This window comes from Dama dama, chromosome 9 (assembly GCF_033118175.1).
Source record: "Dama dama isolate Ldn47 chromosome 9, ASM3311817v1, whole genome shotgun sequence".
NCBI classification, from domain to species: Eukaryota; Metazoa; Chordata; class Mammalia; order Artiodactyla; family Cervidae; genus Dama; species Dama dama.
In genome coordinates, this window is record NC_083689.1 from 30,128,053 (window position 1) to 30,146,095 (window position 18,043).

Genomic DNA, 18,043 nt, shown 5'->3' on the forward strand with positions numbered 1-18,043 from the left:
AACAAAATAATTTAGATAATCCCTGCAAATTTTATTGAAATCAGGATGCATTCAAATCGGGATGCATTCCCAAGTGACCAAATGGCATTTGGAAAAATGATCATATTCTTGGAACCTGAAATGAGACTGTCAGTGACTAAGAATTTAAACCGAATTTGAAAAGTATACTCAGAGCCTCGTGACTTCCTTAGTATACTATTAGCATGCGCCTGACCAAGGTGGAGCACAGAGGAGTCTCCTGGCTTAAAGCTTGCTTGCTCAGGGTTCACTAAGCAACAGGGCGGAAGGGCAGTCCATTCATCCTCAAAGTGGGGTCTTAGGGCCAGAATCTCCTAGCCTATCAGAAAGGCATGATTTTGGGCCCTTCCCCAGCCCATTGTCCACCATTTCTGGGTATGGGACCCAGGAATCTGGGTTGTTACAAGCTCTCCAGGTGATTCTGACGTTCATTTAAGTTTGAGAACTACTGGCCTCAGGGTCTAGAACAAACTGTCTACTAACAACCGTGAAGGTTTGTGGATATATCTGGGTGGACATGAACTTGGGCAAACTCGGGGCGATGGTGAGGGACAGGGAGGCCTGGCGTGCTGCAGTCCATGGGGTCGTGAAGAGTTGGACATGCCTGAGCGACTGAACAACAACAGCTGGGTGTCTTTCTACAGTTGAAAAGTGTGGCCATCATGCTGTCCTCTGTGGTTAGAAGCTAGGTCCCAGCTGCTGTTTTTTGCTTTCTTTTCTCCCCAACATTTTCCAATATGTGGATCAGAACAATGGGGCACCCTACACTGAAAATGACTTTAAGATGATAGTCTGTGTTTTTAAACTTGGAACTATAAGGAGCATTTCCTAAATATATGTGCACTGTTTTAGTATTCTGGTACTAAGAGGTCCCCATACACTTAAATAGTAGTACACACTTTTCCTGATTCAGCTCTCCGCACATCTCAACATTCTGCAATACAGCAAAACACCAAAAAGGAGATTAAAAAGAACTCTCATTTAACTTTTTAAGAAAACTGCGTGAAAGTTCATACTTAAAAAAAAAATTCTTGGAGGCTGCCAGAATCTACTTACTCTTACTTTCCAAAACTAGTTGTACCTCAGAATCACACAAGAAGCTTTTGAAAAATTCAGATGCATGAAACCTAAATGTAGGAGCTAAAACTATGAAACTCTTAGAAGCAACTTATGTGTAAATCTTTGTGATCTTAGATAGGTAGCAGTTTCTTAGACATGACACCTAACGCACAGGAAAACTAGGAAAAATTCAGTACAGTCACTCAGTCGTGTCTGACTGTTTGCAACCCCGTGGACTGCAGCACACCTGGCCTCCCTGTCCATCACCAACTCCCGGAGTTTACTCAAACTCATGCCCATTGAGTCGGTGATGCCATCCAACCATCTTGTCCTCTGTCATCCCCTTCTTCTCCTGTCTTCAATCTTTCCCAGCATCAGGGTTTTTTCAAATGAGTCAGCTCTTTGCATCAGGTGGCCAAAGTATTGGAGTTTCAGCTTCATCATCAGTCCTTCCAATGAATATTCAGGACTCACTTCCTTTAGGATGGACTGGTTGGAGCCCCCCAAAATAAAGTCTGACACTATTTTCACTATTTCTCCATCTATTAGCCATGAAGTGATGGGACTGGATGCCATGATCTTAGTTTTCTGAATGTTGAGCTTTAAGCCAAGTTTTTCACTTTCATCAAGAGGCTCTGTAGTTCTTCACTTCCTGCCATAAGGGTGGTGTCATCTGCCTATCTGAGATTATTGATATTTCTCCGGCAAACTTGATTCCAGCTTGTGCTTCATCCAGTCCAGCATTTCTCACGATGTACTCTGCATTTAAGTTAAATAAACACATTGACAATATACAGCCTTGACGTACTCCTTTTCCTATTTGGAACCAGTCTGTTGTTCCATGTCCAGTTCTAACTGTTGCTTCCTGACCTACATACAGATTTCTCAGGAGGCAGGTCAAGTAGTCTGGTATTCCCGTCTCTTTCAGAATTTTCCACAGTTTATTGTGATCCACACAGTCAAAGGCTTTGGCATAGTCAATAAAGCAGAAATAGATGTTTTTCTGGAACTTAGACAATTAATTTAAAACTTTTACGCTTGAAAGGGCACTATCAAGATACTGAAAAGATAGTCCACAGAATAGAACATAGTTGCAAATTACATAACTGAAAAGAGTCTAGTACCTTGGTTTAAAAACTCAACAGTGAAAAATAAAACTCAAATAAGCCAATTTAAAAAGGGGCAAAAAACCTGAGTAGATATTTCTCCAAAGAAGATATGCAAACGACTGATATAAGCACACAAAAAAGACACTCAGCACCATTTATCACTGCTGCTGCTGCTAAGTCGCTTCAGTCGTGTCCGACTCTGTACGGCCCCGTAGATGGCAGCCCACCAGGCTTCTCTGTCCCTGGGATTCTCCAGGCAAGAACACCGGAGTGGGTTGCCATTTCCTTCTCCAATGCATGAAAGTGAAAAGTGAAAGTGAAGTCGCTCAGTCGTGTCCAACTCCCAGCGACCCCATGGACTGCAGCCCACCAGGCTCCTCCGTCCATGGGATTTCCATTCATCACTAGAGAAATGCAAATCAAAACCACAATGAGATACCACTTCACAATAGGAATGGCAGGAATCAAAATGACAGCAAGCACTGGGAAAAATCTGGAGAAATTGGCAGCCTTATACATTGCTGGTGGGAATAAAATGGTGCAACCACTTTGGGAACAGTCTCACAGTTCTTCAGAAAGTTGAACATACAGTTATCATCTGAACCAGCAATTCCACTTCTGGGTGTATACCCAAGAGAACTGGAGACATAAAAACTTGTACATGAATGTTCCCAGCAGCCTTGTTCATAACAACTGAAAAGCGGAAACAACCCACATGTGCATCAACTGGTGAATGGATTAATGAAATGTGGTGAATTCTAGAATGGGATATTTATTCATTCAGAAAAAGGAGTAAAGTATTGATACATGCTACTACATGGATGAGCGTTGTAAATACTAAGTGAAAAAGCCAGACACACAAAAAAACTTGCATATTGTGTGATTTTCTTTATATGAAATGTCCAGAATAGGTTAAGGCCATAGATGTGGAAAGTTGATTTGTGGTGGTCAGGGCCTGAGTCATACTACTGGGGATGGGGCTGATGATGATGCTGTAGAAGGAGATAATGGTGAGGATTGTACAACTTTATAAACTAAACCACTGAATTATATACACTTAAAAGGGTGTATTTTATTGTGAATGAATTCTATCTCAATTTTTTAAAAACTTGCAGCAAGTTGGATTTGGCCTGTGGGGCCAACTTTTTGTTTTAAAAAAAAAAAAAAATGGGGAAGGAGCAGGTACATGGAAAAGATCAACAGAATGTTAATAATTGTTGAACTGGATGATGTAGAGGTTCATTGCACTGTTTTTTTCTACTTTTGTGATCAATATACACAAGCATATTTCCATAATTTAAAGAAAGGTGATATGGGATGCATCCTGAATTAGATATTAGAATCACTGAGGAGGGAGCCTGGACATCTGCAGTTTTGACAAGTTTCCAGGGATATATTTGAAACCAGTCAATTGCTGATTTGTAAGTCAATAGGTGGGAACCACTGCTCTATACATATATGTGCTGATAATTTGATTATCTTAGAAGTTAGAAGAGAGGAAAGCAACTCCTACAGAGAGACAAATAGGCAACAGCAAAAAAAGAGAGAGAGAAAAAAAAGCTTGCTGATAGCCCAACAAGAGAAAAATAGGAAAGAATAAGATGCAAGCACAAAAACTTAAAAAACTCAGTATTCTGAGGTCATTTAGCATAGAAGCAAATAGTTCTATGTGCAATAACAAACTGAAATCATCACTGTATTACAGAATAGCACAACTTTTTATATTCAGAATGATGACCTCAAGGCATTCAGATAAGATTAAACTGTATTCGGTAAATGTTATTTAAGGCATATGGAGGTAAATATTCATTTTAGAAAATAGTATTTTAAGAATACCCCGAGTGGTAAAACCTCAAATATAGAGGAAATCTGATTATCCAGGTAAGATGGTTTAAAAATTCTAAATAGCTTTATTTTTAAAGTCTAATCATTTTTTTCTACTTGGCTTTTATGAACAAAATCTAGCTTGCAACTAAGGAAAAATAACAGGATATAAACTTCCTGAAACATTCCTGTAACATTCTGGTTACAGAAAACATTGTGGAAGAGAGAAGCTGAGATGGAGGAATTTTTGTTTTTTAATGCATGCTCTCTTCTAAGCCAGTAATCTTTTTTTTAAAGTCAACTTTATTGAGTTATAATTTACAAAGAGTTTAAGTCTATCATCTGAATACCTTGACTCATGTAACCACCACCCCTTCAACACTCAGAACATTTCTTTGCAAAATTCTGTGCCCCTTTGCAGTCAGTTCCACACCCCAATACCCACCTTGCCCTGGCAAACCACTGAGTATGAATTAACTGTCGCTGTCTGTTATTTCTGCCTCTAGAATTTCATGCAGACTTGTACTGTATATATTGCAGTGTCCAATTTCTTTCAGCATGATAACTATGAAACACATGTATGTTGCTGCATGCTATGAGTTCATTTCAATTTATTGCTAAGTAGTATTCATTATGTGAAAGTGAAGTGAAAGTGCTGGTCACTCAATCGTGTCCAACTATCTGCGAACCCAAGGACTATAGCCCGCCAGGCTCCTCTATCCACGGGATTCTCCAGGCAAGAATTACTGGAGTGGGTTTCCATTTCCTTCTCCAGGGGATCTTCCTGACCCAGGGATCGAACCCACATCTCCTGAGTCTCCTGCATTGGCAGGCGGATTCTTTTTCACTGAGTCATCAGGAAGCCCTAAAATTTTAGTTTTATTGGTCGTATATTAATTATATACAGTATTACTTACATGTATGTTCCCAGGTGGCTCAGTGGTAAAGAATCCATCTGCCAATGCAGGAGACACAGGTTCAATCCCTGATCCAGAAGGATCCCACATGCCGAGGAGCCTGTACGCTACAACTGTTGAGCCTGTGCTCTAGAGCCTGAGAACCACAACTACTGAAATTTTCATGCCCTAGAGCCCATGCTCCACACGAGAAGCCGCTGCAATGAGAAGCCCACACACCACAACTAGAAAGTAGCCTTTGCTCATTGCAGCTAGAGAAAAGCCCACACAGCAATGAAGACCCAGCACAGCCAAAGATAAATAAATAAGATTATTTTTTAAAACAACTAAACATTTAAACACAAAATATTTTTCCCAGCACCGATAGCCAAAAACTATTTCTGAAACAGCATGTATGTTCCTTTCTAATAAGTAGGCAATAAGAACCATTTAAAATCTTGGCAATTTATGTTATTTATGCATTTGAAAGTCGACTTTCTATGGAACCCAGGATCTCTGATCATGAAAGAAGAGCAGTGCAGTTTAAAGATAAAGAGCTCTAACTTAAAGATTGTCAGACCAGGGTGAGAATCTTGGCATCTTTCAGGAGCACATTCTCTAACATGCAAAGTCTCAGTTTCCTCATCTGCAATCTGCGGGTGGTGGGGTCATAATTATACACATCTCACATGGGTGTTCTGAGGACAGTGCTCTCGTGTATATAAAGCCTTTGGCAGTATTCCTAGTCCATATTTATTGCTCAACAAATGGAAGCTTTAAAAAGATGTGTTCATTGAAGAAAAGCTCATTAAAAAGATGTGTTCATTGAAGAAAAGCTCATCACAGGAAAAGACAAGAGGTTCTCTAGAATGTGAATTCTCTCTCTTCCTGGCTTTGACCAGGATCATGTTCCCTCTCTCCCCTTAGAAGTCAGACAGACTGATTCCATTAGCTTCCCACAAGCCTCACCCTCAAGGTCACTCCCTCCCAACCCTCTACTCCTCCTGGGGCCACCTCATCTGAGGTGGGGTGTGACCCTTCTCTCACCAGTTCCAGTCTGGCTCGCCTGCTCAGAAGCCTGGATTCAAGGCTAGCTTACCATGTTGCACTCTGCCTCAGCTGTTTCAACTAATCTCACACTGAAACATCCTGCTTCCCTCCAGAATTCAGCCTTAAGTAACATCCCACATGTTCAGGAGAATTACACGGGATTTGTATGCAGCTGCTATGTGGACCCCAGCCTCAAACAACCATAATAGGACAATAGGGGAAAAAAAAAAAACTCACTGGACTCACATCTTAAAATTCCAGAAAATCTTTTTTTCCCCGCTCAGTTCAATTTTCCAAAGACATGAGCCATAAGAAAGGAAAACTCCCCAGTCTCAAGCTTTCAATTTAAACTGTGTGTGTGTGTGTGTGCACTCACACACGCTAAGTCATGTCTGACTCTTGCGACCTGATGGACTGTAGCCCGCCAGGCTCCTCTATCCATGGAATTCTCCAGGCAAGAATACTGGAGTGGCTTGCCATTTCCTGCTCCAGGGGATCTTCGCACCCAGGTATCAAACCCACGTCTCTTGTGCATCGGCAGGCAGATTTTTTACCACTGTGCCACCTAAGAAGCCCAATTTAAAGACCACTTGGTAAATGTTTGTCTTTGCATCTGCACATAGGGCCTTTATGGAGTAGCCTGTATTGCATCTTCCCTAGCTCCTGAGTCTGCAGAAACTGAAATCTGTCAGAAGGTGAATGAATCATAATAAGGAGTAAGTTAATTAAGAAACTCTGTGTGTGTGTCTATGTCTGTGTCTGTATATAAATATATATATATATATATATATATATCTCAAGCAAATAGAGTAACGAGAGAAATCAGGTTGAACCAGCATTATGACATCACACAACTCATTTGAACCTCCTATTGAGGCAAATTTTGTTATCCTCACCTTTGTGTGTGCTGTGCCCTGCACCCTAGGGTGTTAATTCCACCTTCAGGCCAAGGACTGGTGAGGTACAGCACAGAGAAAGTGGGGAGGAAGGCAGAGGTTATGGTCTGGCAGTACTGGGGTGAAGTCATGCTAACCTTAGGTCAATATCTTTCTGTCAAATACCCTCCCTGCAGAGCATCAACTGAAGGATAGCCTTGCATCCTTGACCACTTGATTCAAGCCAGCAGCTGGCTCGCACAGAGTCCCCTCAGCCAAAACTAGTGACGGTATCAGTCAAATTTTGTATTAAATATTGAAAATAGGGCCCAGAGTAGGAATGTGCTTTAGAGAAGCAGTTTAGTTCCCTGCTCCTCAGGTCAGTTCTATGTTACAAAGAAAAGACAGGATAAAGGAAATATTGATAAATTCTTTTGATGAGTTTCAATAGTTTACAGTCAACACCCTTGACATTCTGACATCCTCATCTACTCTTCTTTGGTTTTCCTGACAGAAGAGTATATACCAATTGAGGAAGAATCAAGAGTTTCTCAACCCTTCAACTGCTCAAAAATTCATCAGACTTTTTTCTTGGAAAATTTACTAATTTAAAAAATATATATATTTATTTATTTGGCTGCATGGGGTCTTAGTTGTGGCACATGGGATCTTTGATCTTCCTGCGGCATGCGGGACCTAGTTCCCTGATGAGGGATTGAACCTAGGCCCCTGCATTGGGAGCATGGGGTCTTCAGTTCAGTTCAGTCACTCAGTCGTGTCCAACTCTTTGCGACCCCGTGGACTGCAGCACACCAGGCTTCCCTGTCCATCACCAGCTCCTGAAGCTTGCTCAGACTCATGTCCATCGAGTCGGTGATGCCATCCAACCATCTCATCCTGTCGTCCCCTTCTCCTCCTGCCTTCAATCTTTCCTAGTAGCAGGGTCTTTTCCAGTGAGTCAGTTCACTGCATCAGGAGGTGGCCAAAGTATTGTAGTTTCGGCTTCAACATCAGTCCTTCCAATGAATATTCAGGACAGATTTCATTTAAAATTGACTGGTTTGATCTTCTTGCAGTCCAAGGGACCCTCAAGAGTCTTCTCCAACACCACAGTTCAAAAGCATCAATTCTTCAGTGTTCAGCATTTTTTATAGTCCAGCTCTCACATCCATACATGACTACTAGAAAAATCACAGCTTTGACTAGACAGACCTTTGTTGGCAAAGTAATATTCTGCTTTTTAATATGCTGTCTAGACATTTTAAAGACAGCATATAGTCTTAGCCACTGGACAACCAGTGAAGTCCCTAAAAATTTACTAATTTTGAAACTAATTTTTTGTGAGCTTCTAGTTCTAAAAATGTTTAGTATCTAAGATCAAATTTATCTTACATTAGTTCTGCCTAATAAGTCAGTCTCTGTAGCAAACATCTTTTATGTCATTTGTTCAGGCAGAAAATGTATGTGCTTGGTTTAACTTTCTTTTCATATGTAGCATTCCCCCTTCCTCCTTTTTCTCCTCCAATTGTTAGCAATAACATTCTAAGGTTTGTTTGTTTTTTTCCCTGATAACTTTGGCAAGTTACCTAAGATTGGTCATATCTTCTATTTTGACTTATATGGGTATTAAAATAAATACTGTCTGGGCTTATCCTACAAAGTAGCAAAGTCAATGTGTAATTACTCTAGTTTATCTTTTAAAGGAGGATTGCATTATTTTAGGATCTCTTCTTTCTGTTGAAAACATGTATTTCCGAAACTCAGATGCTGCTTCTCTGAATAACTGTAATTCATTTAATAATATTTTTGTAACAGTTCATAGTTTCCCTTCCAATTGGATAATCATAAGGCTACTTATTCTTTATTGTTTTATAAACAAAATAGAGAGGGCTACAAAATAATATTAAAATGTATCAAGTACTTACTGTGTGCCCTGCACTAGGCCAAATATTACATATATTATCTGGGTAATACAACATGCTATAAACAATGATATGTGCTATTACCAACTTAATTTATATAAAAGGAAACAAAAGCTTGGAGAACATTAACATGCCCAGAGTTAGCTGGGCTGAAAGAAAATCCTGTTATTAAAAAATAATAAGCCCAATAGCAAGTTACAGAATCTCAAGCTCATATGAGTTTTAGTATTATTGCCGTTGTTGGAAGCATATATATATATATATATATATATGCATAGGCACACACAGAGATAACCCTTGTTGTATAACCTTAGACTGGAAAGGAATTCACAGGCAACATCTTATGCCCTTGTTTTCCAAATGATGAAGTTAAGGTTCCTGGGAGTGAAATGACTGGCCCCCAGGGACACAGCCAGTCACGTGAATTTCACACGTAGTCAGCACATGTGTATCGCGTGCCTCCTGTGAACACGAGTTCCCCAGACAATGTCAGTTTGTCCAAAAGTTCCTTCCTTCCCCGAGTTCTCACGCTGCAGAAACCCTGTGCCCACAGCATAGACCCATCCTTGTTTCTTCACGTGATGCCGCCTCCCTACCTCGATGGACAAAGGCACATACTGCATGCTCTTCCTTGTTGCAGATGCTTGTGTGTTTACATTGTCTAAGAGTAACCCAGGCAGCTTCAAGGTTCTCACTATCCAGACTATCGATGTAATTGTATAGTAGTATCACTGGAGTTGTGAAACAAACATTAATAGCCACTCCTTGTGTTTATATTTAGCAGTGAGTGTTAATGATGTGATTATCGAATGTAAACAAGCTCCACCCAGAATGAGACTGGATGACTAAATGATTGCCTGGGGGACTTAGGTTATCCAGTGCATATTGCACTCTGAAATGAAAATATTCAGCATAGACAACTTTATTATGTCTATAAATTTGGCTTCCTACTATCACCCTTTCAAGCCAAATTATGTATGTTTGATGAGGCATAATTTCTTATTAGATCGAGAGAATACCAGGGCAGAATGCATCACGATGGAATTATAATTTGAATTTTAATCAAGCTTTGTTCATTTACCAATACTAGCTAATGAAATAAACTCAATACTGTAGTTATACAAATGAACAGGGGAAAATATATAACAAAAAGGGAGCAAATCATACTGCTTACCATAAATATTTTTTATAACAGTAAGCATAACTTTTGGCATTTTTTTCCCTGACCTTTCCATGAACTCTCTTTCATCAGCCTTAGGGTGGTCGCTCCTGAAAGGCAGATGTCTGACTCTGGGTTTTGGCATCTCTGATTAAGGATTTAACATGCTGTATTCAGCCCTTTAATGATTCTCTAAAATTTTATTTTGATAACCTCTATGTAAACCCTGAATGCAGATCAATGTTTCTCATTTCTGACAAAGAGAATATGTTGAAACCTTTCCAACAACACATCATTAGTGAAGTGGAGAGGGAACTGATGTGGTGGACTTTGGTTTGCTTCATTCTGCTTGCTGTTTCCTCTCTTCTCTTCATCCAGCACGCCCAAAATTCAGATGTTTGAAGCAAGTGTTTATAACAAGAGATGCCATTGGATGAATGAAGTCATAGCTGGAATTGCCTCTAACACATCATTGTATTGTCTGTACTGACCACACCATCAGCTCCATAAGAATGATATAAATAATACAAAATTCAGTTATCTGAATAATGAGCCATTTTTCCTTATTCCTAGCCACTTCAATTTAGTCTGGAGAGTAACTTCTAACCAGAGTATTTATCGCCTGGTCATTTTTCTTAATCAGTATAATAAATTTGAGTATATGAACAATTAGAGTTTTGTAAAGGTTAAAGATTCAAGTGGCCAACAGACACAAGTTGATATAATTTTGAATGTTAAAACTGTGGTATTTGCTACCTGCCAGACACTTCTCTCTTTAATCACAAAAAGCAGGAAAATATCATTGCTGTAAATGGCTTGGGGGCCTGTTAAAACGTTGTTTTTCTAAAATATTTAAGTCATCAAACAGGTAGCAGGAGGTCAGTGTCTAATAATGTTGCTTAATAGCTGGAGGCAGATCAGAATACTCTTAATTTCTTTTTCAAAACATTTTCACAAGGGCAAATATTAATAAAAAATTTAAAAGCTTTAGAGTTTGCATAAAATAAGCAGAAATAAGATTTACACTCTGCCTCTGTAAGGGTGCTGAATATCATTTCAACTTGCAAATATTGGTACAAGTGTCATATTATTTTCACATTGTGACAGTTTTGCATTTTCTTCACTTGAAACATTGTCCCAGGGGCATTGTGATTGTTAAACTAATCTTTATTCATGATTTATGCAGCCTCAACTCAAATCTCTGGAACAAAATTAATAAATCATATGTTGATAGAATGGCAGAGACCATAGATAATTTGATGAACAATTTCTATGTGATCAGTACCACTTATGCCAACTTATAGTTTATGTAAATTTTTTCCATAAGATATAAAAACTCTTAGGATCTTCTGGAAAGTATAGATATTCAGTTTCTTGCCTGATTTACTTTCAGATGGGCTGAAGCCAGGCTGGACCAAACCAATGTATGGTCAACTCACCCTTAAAAGATTAACTAGCAAAGAATATCACATAACTTGAATTCACAGCATACCAGAACTCTTAACTCAAAACCCTCCTGCTGCAATTTATGTCCATTTGTTCTTGCTGTTGTCTCAAAGGAGCTCTTACAGTATAACTGAGTACCCTCTGTGGAACTATAACTAAGCAATAACCTAGGAGAAAAGGTACATTGGTAATTAGTCCAGGAAGTGATGCTGGCTGGAATACCAAGCAGGGCTAGCTGTCTGTTACTGAGTTTTCATGCCATTATAATAATTGCAGCTTTAAGGACACCCAGGTATTACTGGGTATAATTACTGAAGGTAAGATTATTTTTTAAATAAACTTTTAGAATAGTTTTATATTTACAGAAAAATTGCAAAGATATTACAGTGTTCCCATATACTTCGCACCTGGTTTCCCCTATTATTAACATCTTACCCAGCTGGACAACCTGAAAGAAATGGATACATCCTTAGAAACATACAACCTTCCAAAAGTGCATCATAAAGAAGTGGATAATCTGAATAGAGTGATTACTAGTAAGGAGATTGATCAATAATCAAAAACTTCCCCAAAAGCAAAAGTCCAGAACCAGATAGCTTCATCGGGGAATTCTACCAAACATTCAAAGAATTAATAGCAATCCTTCACAATTCTTCAAAACAATTGAGGAGGAGAGAATACTTTCAAACTCATTTTTACAAGGCCAGCATTACCGTGATAACAAAACCAGCCACATATGTCACACATGCACACACACATACACACAAAAATTGTAGACCAATATCCCAGCTGATCATAAAAGCAAAGATCCTTAGAAAAAATCAGCCAACTGAATCCAGCAATATAGTAAAATGACCATACACAATGATCAAGTGGAATATATTCCAGGGATGCGAGGATGGGGTCAACATCTGCAAATCAACCTGTGTGATACACACATTAACAAAATGAGCAATAAAAATCTTATGATTATCTCAGTAGGTCCAGAAAAAGCATTTGGCAAAAGTCAACATCCACTTATGAAAAAAAAAATCTCAACAAAGTGGGTATAGAAGGGACATACATCAACATAATAAAAGCCATATATGACAAGCCCACAGCTAACATCATACTCAATGGTGAAAACCTGAAAGCATTTAAGATCAGGAACAAAACAAAGATGCTCCTTCTGGCCACTTTTATTTAATGTAGTATTGAAAGTCTTAGCCGCTGCAGTTAGGCAACAAAAATAAAAGGCATCCAGACTGGAAAGGAAAAAGTAAAACTGAGATGATTTAAGGATGACATAATTTTATGTATAAAAAACTTTAAAGATTCCGCCAAAAAAAAAAGTTAAAACTAATAAAAATATAGTAAAGTTTCAGGATACAAAATCAATATGCAAAAATCTATTGTCTTCTAAAAACTAAAAATAAAGTATAAAGATAAGAACCATAAGAACAATCCCATTTATAATTGTATCAAAAAGAGCAAAATACCTGTAAAGAAATTTAACCAAAGAAGTGAAATACCTATACACTGAAAACGGTAAGACATTGATGAAAGTAACTTAAGACAAATAAATGGAAAGATATTCTATGTTCATTGATTGGAAGAATTAATATTGTTAAAATGTCCATGGGGATGGACAGGTACACACCGCTATATTTAAAATGGATAACCAGCAAGGACCTACTGTATAGCACATAGAACTCTGCTCAGTGTTAGTGTTCGCAGCCTGGATGGGAGAGGAGCTTTGGGGAGGATGGATATGTGTATATGAATGACTGAGTCCTTTTGCTAGTCACCTGAAACTTATCACAACATTGTTAATCAGTTTTACTCCAATACAAAATAAAAAGTTTTTTTCATACTCCCCAAAGTAATATACAGATTCAGTGCCAATTTCCCATTTTTCATAAAAATAGAACAATCTTAAAATTTGTATGGAACTACAAAAGACCCCCAAATAGTCAAAGAAATCTTGAGAAAGAAGGACAAAGCTGGAGGCATCATGCTTTCTGGTTTCAAACTATATTATAAAGCTATCATAATCAGAACATCATGGTATTGGCATAAAAACACAGAATAGAGTCCAAAAATAAACCCATGCATATATGGTCAATTAATTTTTGACAAAGGAGCCAAGAATATATAATGGGGAAAGAGCAGTCTTTTTAATAAATGGTATTGAGAAAACTGGGCAGCCACATGCAAAAGAATAAAACTGGACTACTCTTATACCATACACAAAAATTAACTCAAAATAGATTAAAGACCTGAAACCATAGAGCTCTTAGAACAATACCTAAGCAGTCAGCTCTTTGACATCAGTCTTGGCAATCAGCCTTGATTTTTTAATTTGACACCAAAAGTGAAGATAATAAAAGCAAAAATAAGCAAGTGAGACTTCCTCAAACTAAAGTTTCTTCACATCAAAGGAAACCATCAACAAAATAAAAAGGCAAAACATGGAATAGGAAAAAATATTTGCAAATCATATATCTTACAAGGGGCTAATGTCCCCAATATAAAGAACTCATATAACTCAATAGCAAAAAAGAAAAAAGAAACAATCTGGTTATGAGCAGAAGATCTGAATAGACATTTTTCCAAGGAAGACATACAAATGGCCAACTGGCACATGAAAAGATGCTCAACATCCCTAATCAGAGAAATGCAAATCAAAACCACAATGAGATATCACCTCATACCTGTTAGAATGGCTGTTATCAAAAAGATAACAAATGACAGGTGTTGGTGAGGATGAAGTAAAGGAACCCTTGTGCACCGTTGGTAGGAATGAAAATTGGTGCAACCACTATGGAAAACAGTGTGGAGGTTCCTCAAAAAATTAAAAACAGAACCACCATATCATCCAGCAATTCTACTTCTGGGTATCTATCCAAAGAAAATGAAAACACTACTTTGAAAAGATCTATGTACCCCCCCACCATGTTCATTGCAGTAGTATTTATAATACCAAGATACTGGCTAAGTGTCCATTGATGGATGAATGGATAAAGGAAATATGGTATCTATACTGGAATACTCTTCAGCCATAAAAAGGATGGAAGCTTTCCATTTATGACTACATGGACAGATCCTGAGGGCATTATGCTATGTGAAATAACCTAGAAAGACAAATACCATATGATTTCACTTATTTGTGGAATCTAAAAAACAAAAAGAAAAAAAACCCCAAGTCCAGAAATATCATATGACATCCCTTAAATGTGGAGTCTAAAAAGACTTGATACAAATGAACTTATTTACAAAACAGACTTCACAGATATAGAGAACTTAAGGTTGCCAGGGGCAGGGGAAGGGATAGTTAGGGAATTTGGGATGGATGGGTACACACTGCTATATTTAAAACAGATAACAAACAAGGACCTACTGCATAGCCCAGGGAACTCTGTATAATGTTATGTGGAAGCCTGGATGGGAGGGTATTTGGGTGAGAATAGGTATATTTACATGTATTCCTGAGTCCCTTTGCTGTCCACCTGAAATTGTCACAACATGGTTAATCGGTTCATACTTGAATTCAAAATTCAAATTCAAATTCATACTTGAATACAAAATTAAAAGTTTAATAAAAATAATAATAAAAACAAAAAACCAAGCCCATGGCTACAGTGAACAGTGGTTGCCAGAGGGGAGAGGGGTGAGGCAGATGAAAGGAGCAAAAGGGTTCAAAAGATACAAACTGCCAATTATAAAATAAATAATGTACAGCATGGTGACTATATTTAATAATACTGTATTTTGTACTTGAAAATAGCTAAGACAGTAAAAAAAAATCTTATATTAGTTGTATATTTGTTACAACAATCAACCAGCATTGATACACTATTACTAACTAAAGTCTATACTTCATTCAGATTCTTTAGTTTTCACCTGATACCCATTTTTCTGCTCTGAGATCCCACATTACATTTAGCTGTCACGTCTCCTTAGGTTCCTCATGGTTGTGACAGTTTCTCAGACTTTTCCTCGTTTCTGACAACCTTGACAGTTTTAAAGAGCACTGGTCAGGTATTTTGTAGAATGTTTCTCAAGTGAGATTTGTCTAATATTTTTCTCATAAATGGACTGGGGTTATGAGTTTTGGAGAAGACCAAAATAAAAGTGTCAGTGTCATCAAATATGAAGGGCACATACATTGATGCTTATCTTGATCACCTGTCTGAGATAATTATTTGTCTGGTTTCTCCAAGTAACATGACTGTTACATACTCTCTGGAAGAAAGTCGCTAGGCACTGCCCACACTTAAGGAGTGGAGAGCTATGTTCCACGTCCTTCAGGTGGGAGTGTCTACATAAATTATTTGAATTTTCTCTGCACAGGAGATTTGTCTCTTCTCTTGTCCCCCTCCCATTCATTTCTTCAATCAATTATTTATATCTGTATGAACTCTTAAACTTTGGGTTATAATGCAATACTGCTTCATTGTGTTTCTCAGATTATTCCACCTTTGGCCACTAGAGTTCTTAACACTTGGATCCTACATCTCTTTGACATAAACCCTCACCACTGTGGGTTTTTGTTTTTTGTGGGGTTTTAGTGATTTGTTTTCAAGTTAATTGTTTCTTGCACTGAAAATCAGTCAAATTGGTATTTACCAACTTTTCTCCTGTATTCCAGTATTCAATCATTTTCTATTCAGGTGAACAAGTAGGATTTTTAAAAATCAGTCATATTTGATTAATAACCAGATTATCCAGTACCCTTGATCTTTCTCCTCCTTGTATATACTACCCAATCATGAGACCCTTTTTGGATTAAAAGATTCATTATTTTAAAAGCAGTGATAAACAGATTAGATCAGAAGTAAATAGGGACAAAAACTGGAATATAAAGACTCAGATAATGAAAACAAAAACAAGCAAAAAAAATAGAATACAAAAGCAATGGGCTTTTTGAAGTTAAAAAAAGGAACTCTGTGAAAAATGAGCTTAAAATTCAAGATAAATACCCTAGACCATTTATTAAACTAACATACATCTTAATACATCATACATACATCAAGAGTGTCTCAGCCAGAGAAACAACTTAGAGCATACTGAATGGTAAGCTGGAGACACTACATTAAAATCAGGAGTGAGACACTTTTCACCATGATCATTCTGTATTCTACTGGAAGCTACAACCCCCTCTAAGAAATAGAAATCAGAGGAGGAAAAAGATAATCATTGTTTGTATGTTATATTCCTATTTATCTAGAAACTTATTAGAACAAAAATAATAAATTAAAATGTCTTAAAAAATTAAAATCTATATACAAAATAAACCAAAATCAGTAACTTTTCTTATGGACAATAAGTAATTACAAAATATAATGGAAAAAAATCTCATTTACTAGAGTATAAAATAATAAATAGTAATAAATTATAACTTGGAAATTAAAATACTTTATGGGGGAAATAAAAGGAAATTTTGCATAAATGCTGTGTTCCTAAATGGGAAGATTAAATCGCATCTTTAAAATGGGGACTAAAAAAAAAAACGGCAAGAATAAACAGAAGTGATCAGTAAAGTCTGGGGGACAAGAATGTTGGAGATCTTCCTCTACTAGTTATTAAAATGAACTATAAAGCTATAATAACTTTAAAACATGGTATTTTACGAGAATGGAGATTACTGAGACAGAACATAGGAAGAGATTCTAGTATGTGTAAGAACTTACTCTAGATAAAAGTGATACATAAATGAAGAAGTTAGCAATAAATAGGATTGAACCAACTGATAAACAATTCATAGAAAATGAAAATTAGATTTTGACATCATACCATACACTAAAATAAATTATAAATGGATTGAAGAGTTTATGAAGTCATAAAAGTCATAGAAAATCTAAGAATTATTATTTGCACTTGGAATGAGAAGACCCTTCTAAGTAGAGGAGTAAAAGAGGAAACCACAGAGAAAATAACTGATAGGTTTAAATTCTAAAACCTCCAAGTCAAATAGACTATAAACAAGATTAAAAAATAAATGACAGGATCTCTTTTAAGTTCAACATATATGACAAAAAGTTACTTACATATATATATATACATATAATTTCTAAACACCACTAATAAAAAGGCCAAAAAAAAAAAGAATAGAAAACTTGGGAAAAGCCATGAGTAAACAAATTAGAAAGACAGAATACTATGGGCCAAGAAGTTTTTAAGGAGTATTTATTTACTTGATATTTGTGTATTTACTTATTTATGTCAAGAAATTAATAACAAAATACTATCCTTAATCTGCCAATTTGAAGAGATGTTTTAAAACAATGAAAACCCAGTCTTGGCAAAGATTCAGGGAAATGGGCAATTTCATTCACTACCAGCGGAAGTAAAACCTTGACAGAAAATGGAAATTCATAGGAGAGGTAGTGTAAGTGGGAAGAGGATTGGAATGCAGGCTGAGATCCTGCTCTAAGCTTCTGTCTTGCAGTGTGAACCTAAACAGCAAGTGTAAGATCTCTGCTTCTTTGTTTTCTCATCTGCAGAGAGGTGGGTTTAAAAATATTATCAGTTTAAGTGAAGACAAGAGCAGCACTGATACTGGGGAAAAGATGGGAAATTTAGAGACCAGAAGAGAGAATCTGTTTGGAGAGGGAATCTGACTAAAATCTCAGATCTATTCATTGTAATAACATAGAAACCTCAGAAACAACTCCCCACATCTATGAGGGTAAATTAAAGCATT

General features: G+C 37.2%; 1 protein-coding gene across 2 annotated transcripts in view; it reads left to right on the forward strand.

Moving 5' to 3' along the window:
• Positions 1 to 18,043, forward strand: part of MARCHF3 (membrane associated ring-CH-type finger 3) — a 144,342-nt gene that overhangs the window by 53,058 nt on the left and 73,241 nt on the right. Inside the window, exon 1 of one of the 2 annotated variants that reach the window (XM_061150874.1) lies at positions 6,655 to 6,672. The exons of the other annotated variant lie outside the window; for it this stretch is intronic. The gene's annotated coding sequence lies outside the window, so the exon portion shown is untranslated. Of the gene's footprint in view, positions 1 to 6,654; positions 6,673 to 18,043 lie in introns of those variants that run through there. 2 annotated transcript variants of the gene reach the window in all.